At 38.3% G+C, this 17,718-nt stretch overlaps 1 protein-coding gene and 1 long non-coding RNA gene across 5 annotated transcripts in view; one reads left to right on the forward strand and one right to left on the reverse strand.

Annotated features, from left to right (window-relative positions):
• The window catches only part of LOC105204055 (MAP/microtubule affinity-regulating kinase 3), a 282,108-nt gene that overhangs the window by 56,716 nt on the left and 207,674 nt on the right, over nucleotides 1-17,718 (reverse strand). The gene's annotated exons all lie outside the window — the stretch shown is intronic.
• The window catches only part of LOC120359801, a 90,528-nt gene that overhangs the window by 2,764 nt on the left and 70,046 nt on the right, over nucleotides 1-17,718 (forward strand). The gene's annotated exons all lie outside the window — the stretch shown is intronic.

Consider the following 17,718-nt stretch of genomic DNA (forward strand, 5'->3'; position numbering starts at 1 on the left):
TTAAGAAACATGATTTAAGAACAGAAAAACAAGAATTAATCATGTAATATAATTTTTGTTTAAAAAATTATTAAATGTGATTTTAGTCTAATTTTTATAACCTATGTATTTATAACTTACTTTTGTTACGTTGTCGTTACACGTAATGGGGCGAGTTTGTTTTATTTTTTTATGCCAAATGTTATTTAGCAAAGCCACGTTAATCGCCTAATTATTAATATTGACTATAAACGATATTCAAATAGATAATTTCAGTGTATCTTAGATATTGGTTCTATTCGTACACTAAAACAGTAATTCTGAAATTTATTTTCTGTAAAAAGCATTAAATGCTTTTGAGATATAGTATATGCAACATTTGATAAATTATATATTTATTATGTTTTGAGTTTACAATACTAAGTAGTATAAATAGAATTTCTTTATATGCATTTTATGCATATAGTTACAATATTACAGTCGATATGTAACAACAATTTAATATTGCTACTGTATTAGTACAAAGTGTATATAAAGAAATATAGAAATATTGAGATATATATTATATAATAAAAATGAGATGACAAACGTGACAAAAATAATCGAGTCTCAATGGAAGTTTACGTAAGTGCAATTTATACGTTGCGAAAACTATATCTCTATATTGATGAAGGGTGGGCACGAAAATCTTTCTCGCGATCGGGATTGGTGGAATCGAAACGTGACTGCCGGGTGTCGTCCGGCTGTTATCATAAACGAGCTGCCAATCGACTGTAGTTTGCTACGCCGCTCGGTATATATCGGGATGGGAGTAGCAGCCGGTCTGCTCTTATAACTCTCGCGCAATTGGAGGGCCGTAATTCGAAGCGAATAATTGACCGAATGGCGCGGCCGGTGGCGGCGTTTCAGAGGTTTACGGCCAGTGGCACGACCTCAATTTCGCTCCGGCAATCTCTGCCATCCTGCCTGCCTGCCTGCCTGCCTGCCTGCCGCCGAAAAGCCATGACCGCGCGCGAGAGAGCTCTCCTGGCACTCTCCGCGTCATCCTGGCCCAAATCCAAACCATCGATCGCCGACCGCGAACGGTCAAACGATCAACGAACGTGCGGTACATCGTTAATTCGAGGTCCGATGGATGGATGGATGGGTGGACGGATCGTGGTGGCTTGCAGAAAATTAGCTGCGTTAACGTGAACGCATCTCCACGCGCTGGTCTCCCTTCCCGTAATCTTTAGGGTGCGCGTAACTTTGACGAAAGTAGCGAGGGATCACATTGCTATAAAGCTGGATGAATGAGATATGATTCACAGAAAATCAGGAAATAGTTATGTGGACATATTTATATTGATCCAAGTATATTGTAGCTCAAGAACAGCTGCATCATGATGAGAATAACTTGCAATCATTTTAGATTTATAGATTTCATTCAGGAAATCTGAACTCATAAAAATATAAAATAATACGTTTTTTTTGCTGGATAATTTTCACTATTTATGCTTTATACATAAAATATCAATTATAAATCCGGAAGCAAATATTTTTTAAATAAAAGATGCATATAATTAGCTTTTTTATTACCTTGACGTAAGAACAAGATGAAAAAATTTTTTTTTTTTGGGTCACTAACTTATTTGAAAGGCTTCGGTTTCGAGCAAGCGTACACTGTTTAATCCGCGCGCCGGTATTCGGGTGTTAATCTAATCGGGATAAATCGAACCCGTCCATTTCCATTCGGACGTACGCGTACGTTTAATATCCGGTTATTCGTCGGGGTTCGGGCTCGCGCCGGGGCTCCGAAATTAAAAACCCGTTCGTATGGTGCGACGGCTTCGAAAAGCTTCATCCGGGCGTGATGTACCTACCTACGCCGGAGACTCTACTACGCGTTCTCGTTAATTCGGGGGAGGCGGAGGAAGCTGAATTGCTATTAGCTACCCAGGGATTCCCCGTTACGCTTCGCCGGTTCCACCTGCCTTAGTGCAGGCGCCAAAAAAATATGGAGAGTACGATCTGGAAAAAAAAATTGGGGTGCGTTCTCGTCCTTCGCCTCTTCCCCATCCCTTATGTTCGTGCTCCGCGAGTGCTTGTGCAACGGGTGGCATTGTGCATCCCGACGAAACAGATAATCAGTTTGGATTGGAATCACGGACGACTGTATTTTCAAGATGCTATTGAAGGAGGGGACACTCTTTTTCACATCGCGAGACACCGTTAGTTTGTATCGCAATGTGCGCGTATAAGTATGGTTCGCTCTAAGTTTTCCTGAAGAAAGCTTATTCTATCGGCTTTCGTCTTTGATTATATAATAAACTGAATCGATGCCATATGTGATCAAAATTATTTTACAAAAATTAATAGTCGTGCTAAAATTCTAATTAAACTATTACGTTTGCCTTATCATTTTATTTATCTTTTATGTGAAAAATTGATTAAGAATATTCTCGCTTTTGGTTTCTATTTTTATATCTTTTAATTCATTTATTGTATGACATTTAAGTATTTTTTGCAAATTTTTTTCAAATTTTAGAAAGATATATTAAATAATGATTTGCAAACCTATTAAAAATTGATTTTTGTAAAAACGGTAAAATTTGACAGCTTTATTTCTTTTTTCTAAAACTTTTTCTTACTGAAAAAATCGAAAAGTTGGAATTTTTATTTGGTTTTAGATCAGACGAGAGAGAAACATATTGTAAATATTTCCTCAATATTTTGAGTCAATAGGATTAAAATTAAAACTAAAGTGAGTTATTAAGCAAACAGTTTAAAGAAACGCTTTGAAAATATTGCAAATAGTTTATGCATTAATAAAAAATTTTTGCAAGCCTCTCTCTTGCTTTTAATCTGCTCTTTCTTTCTCAAACTATTAAAAAATGTTAAAAAAATAATAATCGATTTCTTCATACAACCCAAAAGCAAGAATATCCCCTTAATCAGGAAAACAATTTGTAGGTACACAATTCTAAAAAAGCTGAAGTTTTACTAACATTAAGTATAATTATTACACTTTAGCTCCTCGCGTGAGCACATAATTTACTTATTTAAATAAACATAAATTATGTGTGTATTTACATATATAAAGTTTAGTTTTCCGTATAAAATTTTGGATCATTTCCCTTAATGCGTTAATCTTTTAGTTTTTTTTTTTTTAACAAGCGTTTCTCTTAAAGATAAACGTTTATTGAAGTTTAAAATCGAATATCGCAGGCAGGATAGATTTAATTATATGTGGTGGATTGTAAATTTAAGAATTCACACGGTACGCGACTGGTCTGTCGGAGAAGCGCGGTCGTTGCGAAGGCGAGGAAAAGAAAATGAAGCAGGGAAAGAGGTACGAGAGAGGAAACCGCAGACGAAGGAGGAAAAGAAGAAGAAAGTGAATAAAGAACCAAAGTGGTTCCGACCGGTAAGAGGGCATCGGCACGACGGTTAAATTCATTAGGCCGACATCGCAATGGCGCGGACGACGATTCTGCGCGGAATATCAATGAATTCGTGGGCACGGCGAAGCAGCGCGACGCACGCGGTATTTAGGGTCCGGGCGGCCAGCGTACATAAATCGAGAGATACCCGATAAAACGGCCGAAAAAATACGAGTTGCACCCAGAATAAATAACGTACACGGGGGATGCTGCGGTCAAACGTGGGGTTATGAATTACAGCTTATGAAAGGCGCGCTGTGGGACGACAGCGGTGGGGTGGGGGGTGGGAGGGGGGACGGGGGAGGGGGGCAGGAGTTCCGGGGCGAGCGTGCGAGGGGGACGCGGAATAGGGGCTGCGTACGACCCTCCGGATTTTCGGGAACGAAATTCACTCGTCGCAGACGCCAATCGAGGCGGAAATTTACTTTCCCTCCCTCGATGGCGCCCGTCCACCTCCGGGGTTTTTCCTCGCGCTGGCAATCGACCCACTTTCCGGCACGCACTCGCGCCCGATATACGTTCGTACACGCCGGTGAACATAGAAGCCAGCGTGCTACTCGAGTTGGCACTCGCTAAAGAAGTACAGAGGGGCACTGACAAACGATCGCTAAAGTTGGCGTCAGATGGCGAACGAGAAAGTAGGTTCTTCAGGGTTGAAAGATTGAGAGTAGCGTTATTCAAATAACTAGCTAGAAGAATAATGTCTGTTATTTCTTATTTATTATGCGTAATTATTTCTTTGTGCAACAAGCTGCATTAATTGTTAAGGATTTACAAAGTTGGATAAGATGTAATGAAAAAAAACGAGAGAAAAAGCTATTTCAGCTTTTGCCTCAGGTAGGAAAATCCTTAGTTATGGTTCTATAGGTGTATATTTTATCTTGGATGAGTGCACAAAGGTTTAAAACCGGCCCTAGGTAGTGTGAACGCGGATAAATCGGTCCTCGTGAATGGCGCTCGTGCACCGTGAAGGATGATGTCTCTTTTTATTAAGGACGCGATTGTCAACGAGAACGCGTTGTCGCTAGCATCTCTATTCGGGATCATAATGCAGATGTAACGAATAGACCGGTGCACTGTTTTGTAAATAGAAGCTACGTTGAATAGCGTAATCGTTAGTTGTCACGAAAAGAATTCAATTCGGGGATGATGATAGAGCTGCGCATAAATCACAGGCGTGGAACGTGAAATTTTTGATACGTGTATCATCTTCAAATCAGGTCCAATCTCGCCGACTTACGAGAAATTCGACGCGCCAAGGCGTGTGCGTGATGTACGGAAATGCTGACGTAGTCAGGAACATGACCCTAATCCGTAGCACGGATCCGAAGGTTCCTGCATTAGGGCAGGAATTCGTCTTATTGCCAAAGGCACCTAGAAACCGTGAACACTTATCAGGCACGCGTCGTTTCGGAACGCTCAATTTTGTTCTGACAATTTATCTTCGAAAATTTGCACGATTGAATATTTCTTAATAACTGTTATTTATAATAATATCTGCACCGAGAGAAAAGTATTTGGCATTTGTGATTATATTGCGTGATAAAATAATTATGGTTAAGAGCTCTATTTTCATAGTTATTACTGTTCTAATGTTAGTAATAATAACTTTTTGTTTATAGTTTTTTCTACTATGAAAAAAATTTTACAATAAACTATAATAATTTCAAATATTAATATAGTAAAATATCAAAACACGAATGGCAAAAATAAAACAAGAATATTTGCGTAGCAAATGCATTCACAATTATAATGACACTATTTTTTTAACATTCGTTTCTTCTTTACATAAGAGCAACTAATAGTTAAAATGCACAGTTAAAATAATTGCATACATTAATAAAAAAATTCCAAAATTTTAATAATTATTTATTCGAAAAGTACTAATGAAATATATACTTATAGTAGATAAATATTTACTCTATAAAAAAATAATATTTAAATTAATAATTCTTATATTAAATAAATATATATTTACAGTTAATAAATATTACTATTCGAACAAAATATTAAAATATAGTAATTTTTTCCTCAATGTAGTTAAAATAATTATAAATATATAGTCACTTAAAAGTCTGTAAATTATGATAATTGCAACCATTTTTTTTCTCTCAGTGTGTACCGTATTCATAATTAAAGTATACCTATGATGAATTCAGCAGCTCGAATCGTGGAGAAGTAGAAGTTGATAGAAAGAGAGTGGAGCCATCGAAAGTATATAGCACACGCACTTTCCGTTTCTCGCACCGCATAAAAAATTAAAAGTGACTGCTCGCCACGTAGATTCGCGAGACGGATATTCGACGAGTCGGACCGATACCGCGAAATACACTTTCGATGAGAATCGGATTTCCCGTTGGGCGCGTGGTAGGAACCTAATCCGGTACAACATTTTCCCAGACGGCAAATCTGATTTGCTGTCTTTCTCGCCCCCTTACGCTTCGCCGCCGAAAATCCTCTTTCCGGCGTATATACGCGTGCCCCCTTTGGTTTAAAGCGCAGAGAGAGAAAGAGAGGGAAAAAAATCGTTTCTGCCTCTGACATTTTATTCGAAACGCAGATCGACAGCCAGCGAACGCAATAAGAAGGCGCGCAGCTGAATGCGCTACCGTAAAATAGGATGAACGCATGCCGAGACGCCACGGTATATATCGGGAAAGAAAAAAGGGCGGAATATGAGAATTAAACTAGAAATCCCGTGACTCTCGTCAATTTTTTTGATACCGCGAAATCCGCTTTCGCCGATCTCGATAAATATATATGAATTGGTCAGGGTTGCTTAATATTTATGCTAGCTTAAAGTTGGGTTTTCAAATCTTTTCAATCACTCCTACGTTACTTTTCGTATAAGTATACACTAAAATAATTGAACGAGAGAGCAAATGAAATCTATAGATTTAATCATAATTTTGTCAGATTTAATATTTGTAGGAATATTCGGAATACGTACACGATCCTCAACATTTGCGAAACGCATTTGTCGAATTGCTAAGGAAAATAGTACAAACCAATTTCCGATATGTAGAAACAAAGAATATCGTTTTCAATGTAAAAATAGTTGTCACAGGCGCAAGTTCATCGAATAACAACAACGTTTCTCTTTGCTATGTTGAAAAAAATCATAGCAAAATGTGTTTTCCGGCAACAAAAAAAGGTCGCTTGTGACTCGTTCCATCGTCCGTCCAATTTTCCTGATCAATTTCCGGGCAATCAGCTAAGTGCCTTCATGCTCGTCACACGGATGCACATGCGCCCTATATGCTAGATAGGCAGGCAGGTATCGGTATCGACGCATACGCCAGTGCGTTTAACACAAAGACAGAGAGAAAAAAGAGAAAGAGAGAGAGAGAGAGAGAGAGAGAGAAAGAGAGAGAGAACCTGGCTTTTGCGCGGGCTTGTTTATTTTACCTTTTACCCTCGTTAAGCCTCGGGAAGCCTTTGAAAGGCCGTGAGGGGCGAGCTCTGTAGGTACTTTGAAAAATGGGGATCAACGCTCAGCCGACACGATAATAACTTCGGGTTGTTGCACCCAAATTTACCTCGCTCGGATGTACCACGAACGCTGATGTAAATATCGTGAATAGAGAGAAAGAGAGAGAAAGAGAGGGGGGGGGGAGAGAGAGAACCAGCGAGCAAACGTTGAATGCATGCGAGACACCGTATACGTACGCATTCATATCCGCGCGCGAAAGAAGTCGCGGTGATATCGCGGTTTCTGCAGTATTCGAGAAGGCTGCCGCTCCAAACGCGATAATCCAGGTCCAAATGATGATGGTTCGTGCTGAAGTCACAGTGGATTTGAATGAAAAGTTCCATATGTGTCTGGCATTTCAATGTTTTACAGAAGTGCGGATTAATGCGCAGCTTATGTATAAACATTAACATTTTATGGGCAATAAAAAAAAGATCGGAATGGCTAAATTTATTGAAATTATAATATTGTGCTTTATAACTTGTGATTTTATTTTAAAATTGTTTGCTTGGATTAAAGAATTTTAATAAATTTTACACTAAAAGAGCAATTTTGTTCAAATACAGATATAAAAATAATGATGTTGGATCATTAAAATAATTATATAGCACCTGAAAAAAGGATTTGGTAACTGTTATCAAATTTGGTAATTATTTTAATGATCCAATATAATTATTTCCATATCTATATCGTATTTCAACAAAATCCGTTCTTTTCGTTTCTTTCAGTGTAACGAATGAATTTCATTTTTTTAAATAGACCAGACGTTTTTATTAATTTTCTCAACAAATTTATTCTCTAACAAATTCGTATTTCTATTATAGGAAAGAGTTATCAAATGCATACTCCACTGAAGTTATTATATATTTTATCATTTGATACCGATACGCAAGTAAACGTTAGAAATTATAATTTATTCTTATATACTTTCGTCAATAAGAAATTGAGCTTTTTTGCAACATGCTGCGAAAGGCAACCAATTGCCCAAAACGTATTTTGTTCTTCTAAATCGTGCCACCTTTTAAAGTATCAAAATTTATTAATTAAAATAATTAAAAATGTAACGAATCATTAATCAGCACTTATTTGATCAATAAAAGAATATTTAATAATTAATAAATAACAGTAATGAAAGAGTAAGAATGACAAAACAAAACTTGAATTTATCTTTGCGATTAAAATATTTTTATTCGTATTAATTATTAGTCTTTCTATTATCATTGATCAATCTTATATCAGTATCATTTATCAATAAAATTTGTGAAGGTACAATTTAGGAAATCTGATTGATTGTATAAAAATGTCGATTTAATTTTATAAATTTTTATAAATTTTATAGATTATAAATATATTTACTAAATGTTGCTTATATTAAGTAAAAAACATTGATGAAGTACAATTTGAATTTAAAAAAAAATGCATTTAACACTCTCTCCTACTTAGAATAATCGTCATGAACCCTTCCGGGACCAAATAATAATCCTTGCAAAATCTCACAGTCTCACGGTGCTTATCTTTAATTAAAGAAACAAAAAGATCGTCAAGAGAGATTAAAAAATTGAAATTGGCAGATATATTAAATTCGTGACGTATCTATATGTCATTGCACGGACGAATAAATTATTGAATCAATGAATCAATTAATAAATCGGCTGCTATCGAAATGTTTGATTACAAAATCGCGCGTGTTAACGAGGTGACGAATGGGATGGGGTGGAGGGTGTCGCGACATAGGGTCACGAATGCAATATATTACGGAAGCGTGGAGATCTACTCCCGATTGTATCGAATTGAATCACCAGGGACTCCTCCTACATTCCCGGGCCATCGTTCACGGCGACGGTTTTCCCCAGGCCATCTCGGATACTTAGCACTCCCTTTTGAAATTTGTCGTTTCTCCCGTAACTAAGAGACTACGACCGACATTTGTTAGGGACAAGGACGGCAATACGTAAAAAGAACGCTCCTCGATTAAACGAAACACGCTGAGCGCGAGATGGAATTAAATCGTCCCAGGGTGAGCCTCCTGTAGGCGCGGCGCGAGAACAGCAAAAACAAAATAGATCATTCTAATGGATGTTATATTGAATTGGAAGATAACGATCCCGAGTTTGAGTTATTTCCGAGTAACGTGGCGTTGTTGGCACAAAAATTATATCCAGCGAAACGTCTGATTTTATTAAGAAATTAATTTTGTTTAACCGTTTTCTAAATAGGAAAATTAAGATTAATCGGACGTTATTGCTGACTTTGCCGTTCTCATTGCTGTCCTAGATCGATATTTTTAGAATGAATTTATGACACTAGCTCGCTTACATAAATCCGGCACGTGTCTGTGACGATTGCGCGCGACAGAATTGCATCGTGAATCACGCGTGGAGAGTAATGCACGTGTTTTCCCATGAATCGATGACTATCGCCGTTAAAACGTGCCAATTCAGCGCGTCAGAGTAGTTGAGACGAAATTTTTCACTTTTAATTCGCGGTGCCTCGTCGCCGTCGTCATCACGTAGTCTGCATCACATGCCTAATGGCTCGAATTTTTCGTGCCATCGTAGATTACGGAAGTAGGCGACTTTTATTACACTAGACATGGATCTAACGAAACTGGCGACCACTTGACTATTCCACTCACGGATATCGCCCCTTGATATTATCAAATCCCGGTTTTCGCAGGAAGGAAGGAGGCGCAGAGACGGCGGGGAGTGCGGCAAATTAATCCCAGAGTTTTAATTTTAACAGACGCCGACCGTTCGCGCTACACTTTCCCCGGCGTGCGGTTTGTTATTTTAGATGGTCGCCTAACTCTCACGCGTGCAACGTTTTACAGCCTACGGGAGAGCCAGCCCAAGAAATACTTCCTACAAAATGTTGGCACACGTGCTGCGTTTACGACTTGCGTAACCGGCGAAAGTCCGCTGCGATTGTATACACGTATAAAATATTAACATACTGAATCGGTACGCAATCGCGATTAATCTAGATCATCGTTTATTATCGTGGACGGATCGAGAGGTAACTATGAGAAGTATCACTCCTTAATTTGCAAGCAAGAACGTAATTTACGTTCTGGACACGGTCTGTCCGCTGTATTTTAAGAAAACCGTGCTTAGATTTTCTTTCTTCCGTAAACAAAATTAACATAGTTTCGATATAAAACTAAATTGCGTCGACGTCTCAATTATCCCAAGATGAGTTTCGGTATATTCGAGGATGAATCATTAAAATCACGGATGCCCTAAATATCATGCCGCGCGAACTTCGTCAGGCTGAGAGTCGACTACTTCGCGATACTTTGACACGCGAATTAGTATTCCGGGGCGTTCACCACTGGAGCTTCTGCTCTTTCGTACGAGCCGGGGCTCGTAACTGTGATCCGTGGGATGCGAGATACGACAAAGAGAGACAAAATCGAGATCGACGTGGCACGGGGGGCACGCGGAAGAAAGAAAAGGAAGATGAGGGGGGCGAAAGGGGAGGGATGAGAGCGAGGAAGGGCCTCGGGTTTAGGAGTACAGTTGGGCGCGGACGTGACAACGATCGGGAGATATCGCAGACTCAGGGACCGTGTTTTTTTTTCTTTTCTGACGGCGCTCCCGCCACGCAGCCGGTAACATCGGACGGATAGAAACGAATCGAATGCATTGACGGAGTTATTAAGACAAACGTGATAACAGCGCGGTTCGCGAGTATGCAAAGAACGTGCGCGAGCAAGGCGGAGCTGATACATCCGCCGCTTACAGGATAAAAGGAGAAAAAGAGAAACTTTTTAAAGGGAGAAAAAGAGGAACAGCCTTTGAACACGGAATATCTCGATACGCGTATTTCTGGAAAGGAGAGGATCGATCGACGAATCGGCCGAGACGCAGTCGGCCGCGACGATATACAGGGTCGGCTTTGAAAATCTGTAAAATGCCGGCCGATGCCCCAGTTGTAACTCTGTGGATTTGTGAACCATTGATAATTCATCGTTAATTAAAGTTTTCTTTCTAAAAAGACTGTTGTATTTAATTATGATACAAATAGATTGATAGAGATGGTGAGGTAAAATTGATTTTAGGCAATCAATCAAATCGTAGCAGTAATTAGTTTTACATTCTAACTTAAACCGAGCAATTTCGTGATATTAATAACGGAGCAAAGATAAAGATGAGATGTTAAACAAGTATAAGTAAAAATATATCGCGGACCTGATGGTCACGAAAATGTGTGTTGCGCTTGAAAGGGTGAAGAATAAAAAGCCGGCCCTGACTATGTTCTTCGTGCACTCTTAACGGATGTTAAAATCTCGTTAATGGCTTCGCTTCGTACGCGCGCGATACTCGTCTTGCAGAAGTCTCTCGAGAGTGGAGCCGATCCTTTCCCTAATTGAAGAAAAATCCGAGATCGGAGGTAGATCGAGTCGTTCGTACGCGACATTGTCGTAAGTTAGCCCGGCGTAAGAATTCGTAATCGCTGTCCGTGTCGAGAAATAGTGAGACAGGACAACGGACGAATGGAGCGGAAGAAATACGCGTAATACGAAGATCTCCCTTTTCCCCAGTTCGGCTACTTGCAATTTATCTATCAGAGTGACCGTAAGTCACTCCGTAATACAATCAGATATATAATTTTCTTTTTCCTTAACGTTATCGTTCAATGCCTGATGATTCGATATTCAATCATTAATGTGTAAAAATTATCAATAACAAGTGTCATTCCACATTTTTTAAAATTGTAATTGTATAAAGTTTCTAACAATATTTTTCTTATCTAATTAAGAAAGTGCAACTAGGAATGAGAGATAGGCGAATAAAATAATAAGGTTAATATTTTAGTTAATTAAGAATTTTAATGATATCAAAAGTCGCGCATATTATTTATGATGAAGGTATTTATTAAATTTTTTTATAATAAAAATTGGTAGGTGAGGTTCTACGATTAACGAATATAATATAAAAAAAATTACACAGTATGTTTGATAAAAGCTACTCAATTATGTAAATGTAAAGTTTCAAAAATCTATATTGACACACTTTCAACGAAGTCCTAGCCCTATTCTACTCATTACCCTAAGGACCCTTGCTTATTAGCCCGCCGCATCTCTCCCTCAATGACACTGAAACAACGCAGAAGGGCTGGCGTTCTCTTTCAAATCCACTCTCTGTATATAGTGTCACACGATACCGCGTGTGTACACTGCTGCCCCTCTCTCTCTCTCTCTCTCTCGTAATATAGGTATCGTGACAAATAATACGAATCTCGCACGCACGTACGCGAGCACGCACGATCGTCGTCATTGTTACCTCTTGCTCTTTCTCTCTGTTCGCCCAACAATAAGTACCGCGTGTATCTGTGTATTTGGGAAGCCGGCCGTGACGGATGAGCGCGGCGGAGCTTCGGACAGGGCGTCGTGCTCGGACTCCCGAGGGATCTCCGGCGCGAGATTGATGCGTTATGGGAGGCGATCGCAGCGCAACCCATGCATCGGGAATGACGACCTCGCCTCTCGCCGCCGCATCTTCCCGCCGTTCTTTCTTGAATTCCGCCTATCCGCGGGTTCTTAGGAGATATTCTCGACATCCACCGTGAGTCGATCGAATACTGACGAGCTTACGTTTTCATTCGTGACATTCGAAGATACATCTCGAGCGACAGCGAATACGTGCAGCGAACTAAATACTTTTTTTTGCATATTCACCAAGTTAATTCCGCAAGTAAAAATATGCTTCACTTGTATATTTTGCACTGTGTTGCATCATGTTGCGTTACGAAGAGAAGACTCATTTCTTACGAAAACACAAAAAGTGTATATAGTGGCGGCTCTTCTTGGAATTAGATTTCAAAATGGTTGTTTCCTCCGATTGCCCAGTGTTTTGTAATCATGCAAACCGCGGCGTTCTATTTTAACATATGGTTGTATATCGTTCTATGTCGGGGAGGCGCGTAACACGTGGTCGTTAGAACGTAAAATCGTGCGAGCTTTCGAGATCTGTCGAGCGATGAGATCCGTCCTTGCGCGGTCCTCGTCGCCGAAAGAAAACGGTGAGAAAATCTCTGTTACTGACAGAAATAGACGCGAATAGCGCTCACCGAAGTTACGCGAGAAAAAAACCAACGAACTTGTCTGAGATATAAGAGCACGAAGCGAGTTAATATAAAGGAGCCCTCTTGATTAACAAGTTAACTTTTCAATGTCGATCAAAAGCACAGCTTTTACGCGTAATTAAAATTGTGGGAACTTTCATAATAAAATTTATAATAAATTGATAAAGGCACGAATTGTAAATCCATAAGTTGAACTTATGTCAACAGTGGGTTGGCACAGACCTGAAAAACCGGAAAAGCTGGGAAAATTCATGGAAATTAAAATCGGTCAGGGAAAAATATAAAAAAAATTTGGAATTTGAATTTTGCTCGGAATTTTCTTAAATGCTCTCATTTTAAAGAATATTTATATATATATTTTTTAATGTTACCTCTAACATTTCCTTCTTCAAATGTACTCATGCACTTTTCAAGTTATTTCTTACGTGTTAAAGTTGTGGCATATACAAAAACTTAAGCAGTAAGAAAGCGATCAATCACAGTCGATTATTCTTCGATTGTAAGAAGATAGAGAAATCGTGTTTATTTCATTGTAAAGATCACACTTTTCTCTATTTGATATTTAAATTTTATTAAAAATTTTATATAATGGCATTGCTATTTAAATCATATTTTCAAAACGTGTGATTAATATATAATAGTATCTTGAAGAGTTAGATCGATCGACTTGTAATTTTACGTACATTTCTTAAATGCTTAAGTGTTTAATGTAAGTTTTTCTTAGAATGCTTAGTTTCTTATCGCAGTCAAAAAACGTGTAAAACTTATAATAAAAAATTGCTACGACGTGGACCATCTAATCATTTTATTTAAACGCAATATTTCGAGAAATGACTACGTCAAGCACTACATCTATGATTTCGATTTCATAAAACTTGTATCAATTTACTTTCTGATGAGTCCTGTACGAATAGCAAAACGTGGTTTTGAAAACATGATTTAAGAAAATTTGAATATCAATTCTATTTTATATTATTTTGAATAACAAAATTTTAATATTGAATAGAAAAAAGAGTATGATCTTTACAATGGAATAAACACGACTTTTCTATCTCTTTCTGTTTTTCCACGAAAAATTCACAAAGTTAAGCATCGTTTCGATTCGTCTAAATATATATGTCTCTTTAACATTACGTTTTGGTAATGGAAAATTTTCTACTGTCGTCAGTAAAATAAAAAAATAAGTAAAAAAATTTCAAAATTCTTTCTTCTAACACTGGCAACATGTTACAGTTTTTTAAATTAGAAATCAGAAATGTATGACAAATTAATTTGCTAGTATAATAGTAACCGTTTTAGCTTTCTTAAATTTTTATTTTTTTTTTTCTTTGTGATAATAATTAAGAATGTATCTCGACGCACAATTGTACTCAATCTTTATACTAGGAGTCTTAAAATAATTTACACAGATATTACACAGATATCAAATAAAGATAAATATCGTAGATAGCGCGCGATTTGTTTTATTAATTGAAGTCGCGATAAAAACGCCGGAGCGTGGAAGCCTGCGAACCGGGACGAATGTAGCGATCGCTTCATTAGACACCGGGCGGGTAAACGCAAAGCTCGACGGGGCCGGGCATAAATCTCGATGATAACTCGTCTTGGAGGCACGTATCTTCCCCGTTTGCCATTTCAGCGTCGAAGAAGAAGAAGAAGCCGGGAGAACGGCTTCCGCCGCGAAACCAGCCTGCAATCAGATAGCGGGAGCGTGCAGAAACGAACGTTCGCGAGGATATAGGTGGACTTTCGACACCCCGCGGTTCTTCATTGCCTTATTCGCGGCGCGATACGCCTCGCGGATGTGAAGCCCGAACGGCCGCATTTATGTCGCTGTGCCTGGGAATAATTTACCTCCCGAGGCCGACGTGTGTGCGAAGCGGATACCGTGACTTTTTACGCGCTATTATAAAATTCCGCTAATTATGCGTTTATCGAAGATATACTATACTTACGAGAGGTATACTATAAGCGATCGTATAAGGCTGTCTGTCCCGCGTTTTGGTGTCTCGTTTGCATCTTCCGTCTTCAGGTATAGCTACGTGGAAAGCGGACAACCATCTTGATTTTACATAGGTCAATCGCATGTTTCGTCAGTTCTCAAAGTTCGTGTACGTCGTCTTAAAAAAAAAAAAAATGTTACGAGCTTCGGTAATTTAAATGTTAATGCACTCTTAGAGAAGAGTAATAAAACTGTTCGATTAAATCAGCGATATATAGCGGGTGAATAAAATTTACTCACGTTCCGGGATTGAAACTTTAGAAGTATACACTATCAGCTGCTTCGGGAGAGTTGTTACAGCGTTATTTCGCGTTGCACTTTGAGGAGGGGGGGAAAAAATTCCCCAGGTGCGCGAATGACTATCGTGCGTATTTTCCGATTGGACAGCCAATCTCGCGTTACGCACGATTATCGATTGCAATGTTTCTCGCGCTGCTTATGCTACTTAACATTCTACATATTTACGCGATTTACCGCGCGCGATCCTAAGGAGATATCTCGCAGGCGTAATAAATTGATTTATCTATCCATCTATATCTGCGTAACGGATCGTTGTACGCGCGCGCTCACCTTTTGCATTATGTATCTCGCCAGCGTGTATTATATTTCGGTGTTGTGCTACGTACGGGCGAGTAAAGTTACTGCCGTGTGCTCTTTACCAGCGCGACGGGCCTCCTCCTCTCGCCATTGTATGCTAAGACCCTTCGCGACGCGTGGTCTTGTCTCGCTACCAGTGGTAGAACGATGTTCTCTTGGAGGAGAACACGGGCGTTCGGCATGTACCGAGTACGTCAAACGTCTCTGTTTCTCGATTTACGCGAAAAGAGATTGCAAACGTAATCAGAACATGAGAAATAAAAGAAAAAGCTGCTATTCTCATTTGTAGAAATCGAATTTCGATAGACGATTGAAATATAAATTCAGGGAACAAGAGTAAAAGCTAGAGAATTTAATTTCTAGAGCGCGGAAAAAAGTTTGTCTATTTTGGGAACTTTTTTTTTAAAGAAAGCTACTTAAAAATTTTTTCTTTCACTTTTATACATCAATTTGTATACATTCAATAAATGTCTATACATTTTGGTATAGCTAAATGTTTATCAGTTTTCATGTTACGTAAATTAAAAAATAAATACATTTTTCTTGCCAATCATAATTTCTTAGAAATTATTGAAGCGAAGTTTAATAATTTACACTATTTTTTACTTATCCTAGTTCGTATTATAAACAGACATATATTTTACATATAAAAATTCACGTTAATAGTTGCAGTAGTTCTTGAGAAATTATGTCATCCAACTTGAAAAATATATTTATTTTTTTTAGATAACATAAAAGCTGAAACATTTAGCCATATAAAAATCTAGAAATATTTACTAAATATATATATAAGTAGATGTGCAGTAACATGAAAAATACGTGCAGCAATTGTCTTTAAAATAATTCTAAAAAGTTCTAAAAACTAATCCACTTTTTCGCGCTTTAGACTAAAATACCTTTTTATCAAGATGATAATAATCAACGGACGATAAGATCGAACAAAGAACTTTGAGAGTTTGTTATAAACTATTATAAACTTTATCTGCTAGAATGATATAAGGAGAGATATATGAACCGCAAAAAATTGAGAACCTTTGTCGTAGTGCGGTTCCCTCTGTGGAAATCTCAGAAGTCATGGATACCGTGTGTAAGCGCGTTTCGGTTCAAACGTATTCGGTTATCGAGCGTTGTTCCATTTCGATAAGGGTGGATCTGAAAGGGCTGACAAGGGTTGTGACGAATGCGCGGCGCCGCGCCGCGCCGCTCCCGAAGAATTTGCTTTAAAGGGCAATTTTATTCATCTCTAAGCAAAGAAGGATAGTCGGGAGGTCGGGATATCTCGTGTGCTCGAGGACGAATCCCTCGAGGCTACCTAATGCGATGTGCCTCGTAGATAAGTATATGTCCTTTCACGGCGCGACCTGCGAGAGAGGGTCTTCTTCGCGTTAACTGTCACGGAACTAGAATGACCAACGTGTCGCGCCGGTGATCTATCGGTGTTGGTCTACGAAACTGATTGGCATCTTCGAGGATCAACACGTCTTGCTGATAGAGATTCCGACGATAGGACAAATGTGAATAGCTAGTTTAAGGAATGTCGTTGGATAATTCAATTTTTTATATTATACAATAAAAACAAAGTTTTTGTCATAACTTTGAATATCAAGTTTTAATTTTTTATTACGTGATTCACTTAAAATTATTATAATAATAAAAGTAAATTTTTTAAAGATGATCAAATCGATTATTTCTAGTAAGTACTTAAATTTATAATAACAATATCGTGTAAGTAAAAATACAATATTCTCATTTTTGATGTAAAAATATAAATGATTATTACTGAGAAAAATGTTTTGGTTGTATCAACCAAACGTATGCACAAAATGCATTCTGATTACCAATCAGAATTTTTAGTTATCGTAATTGAATGTCTGGTTATCTCGATAGCCAGAATGTTTGACGGATTTAGCAATATCTCTGATTTGCACTTACCTAGTTGAGTCTGTCAGATTTCCAATTTATGCAATCAGATTTTTTCCCGTGATATGATTATCGTTCTATAGGGATACGATCACGCCTCTATACGTTATTCGCAACAAATTATTTCACGCAAGAGAGCTGCGATCTGTATCTGTGCAATAAATGCATGGTTTATCCCAATTGTTCATAAAAACTTGCCCGTCGAATCACGTCTTCGCGGAGCGGGACCGCTGACATTT

This window comes from Solenopsis invicta, chromosome 16 (genome assembly GCF_016802725.1).
Source record: "Solenopsis invicta isolate M01_SB chromosome 16, UNIL_Sinv_3.0, whole genome shotgun sequence".
Lineage (NCBI taxonomy): Eukaryota > Metazoa > Arthropoda > Insecta > Hymenoptera > Formicidae > Solenopsis > Solenopsis invicta.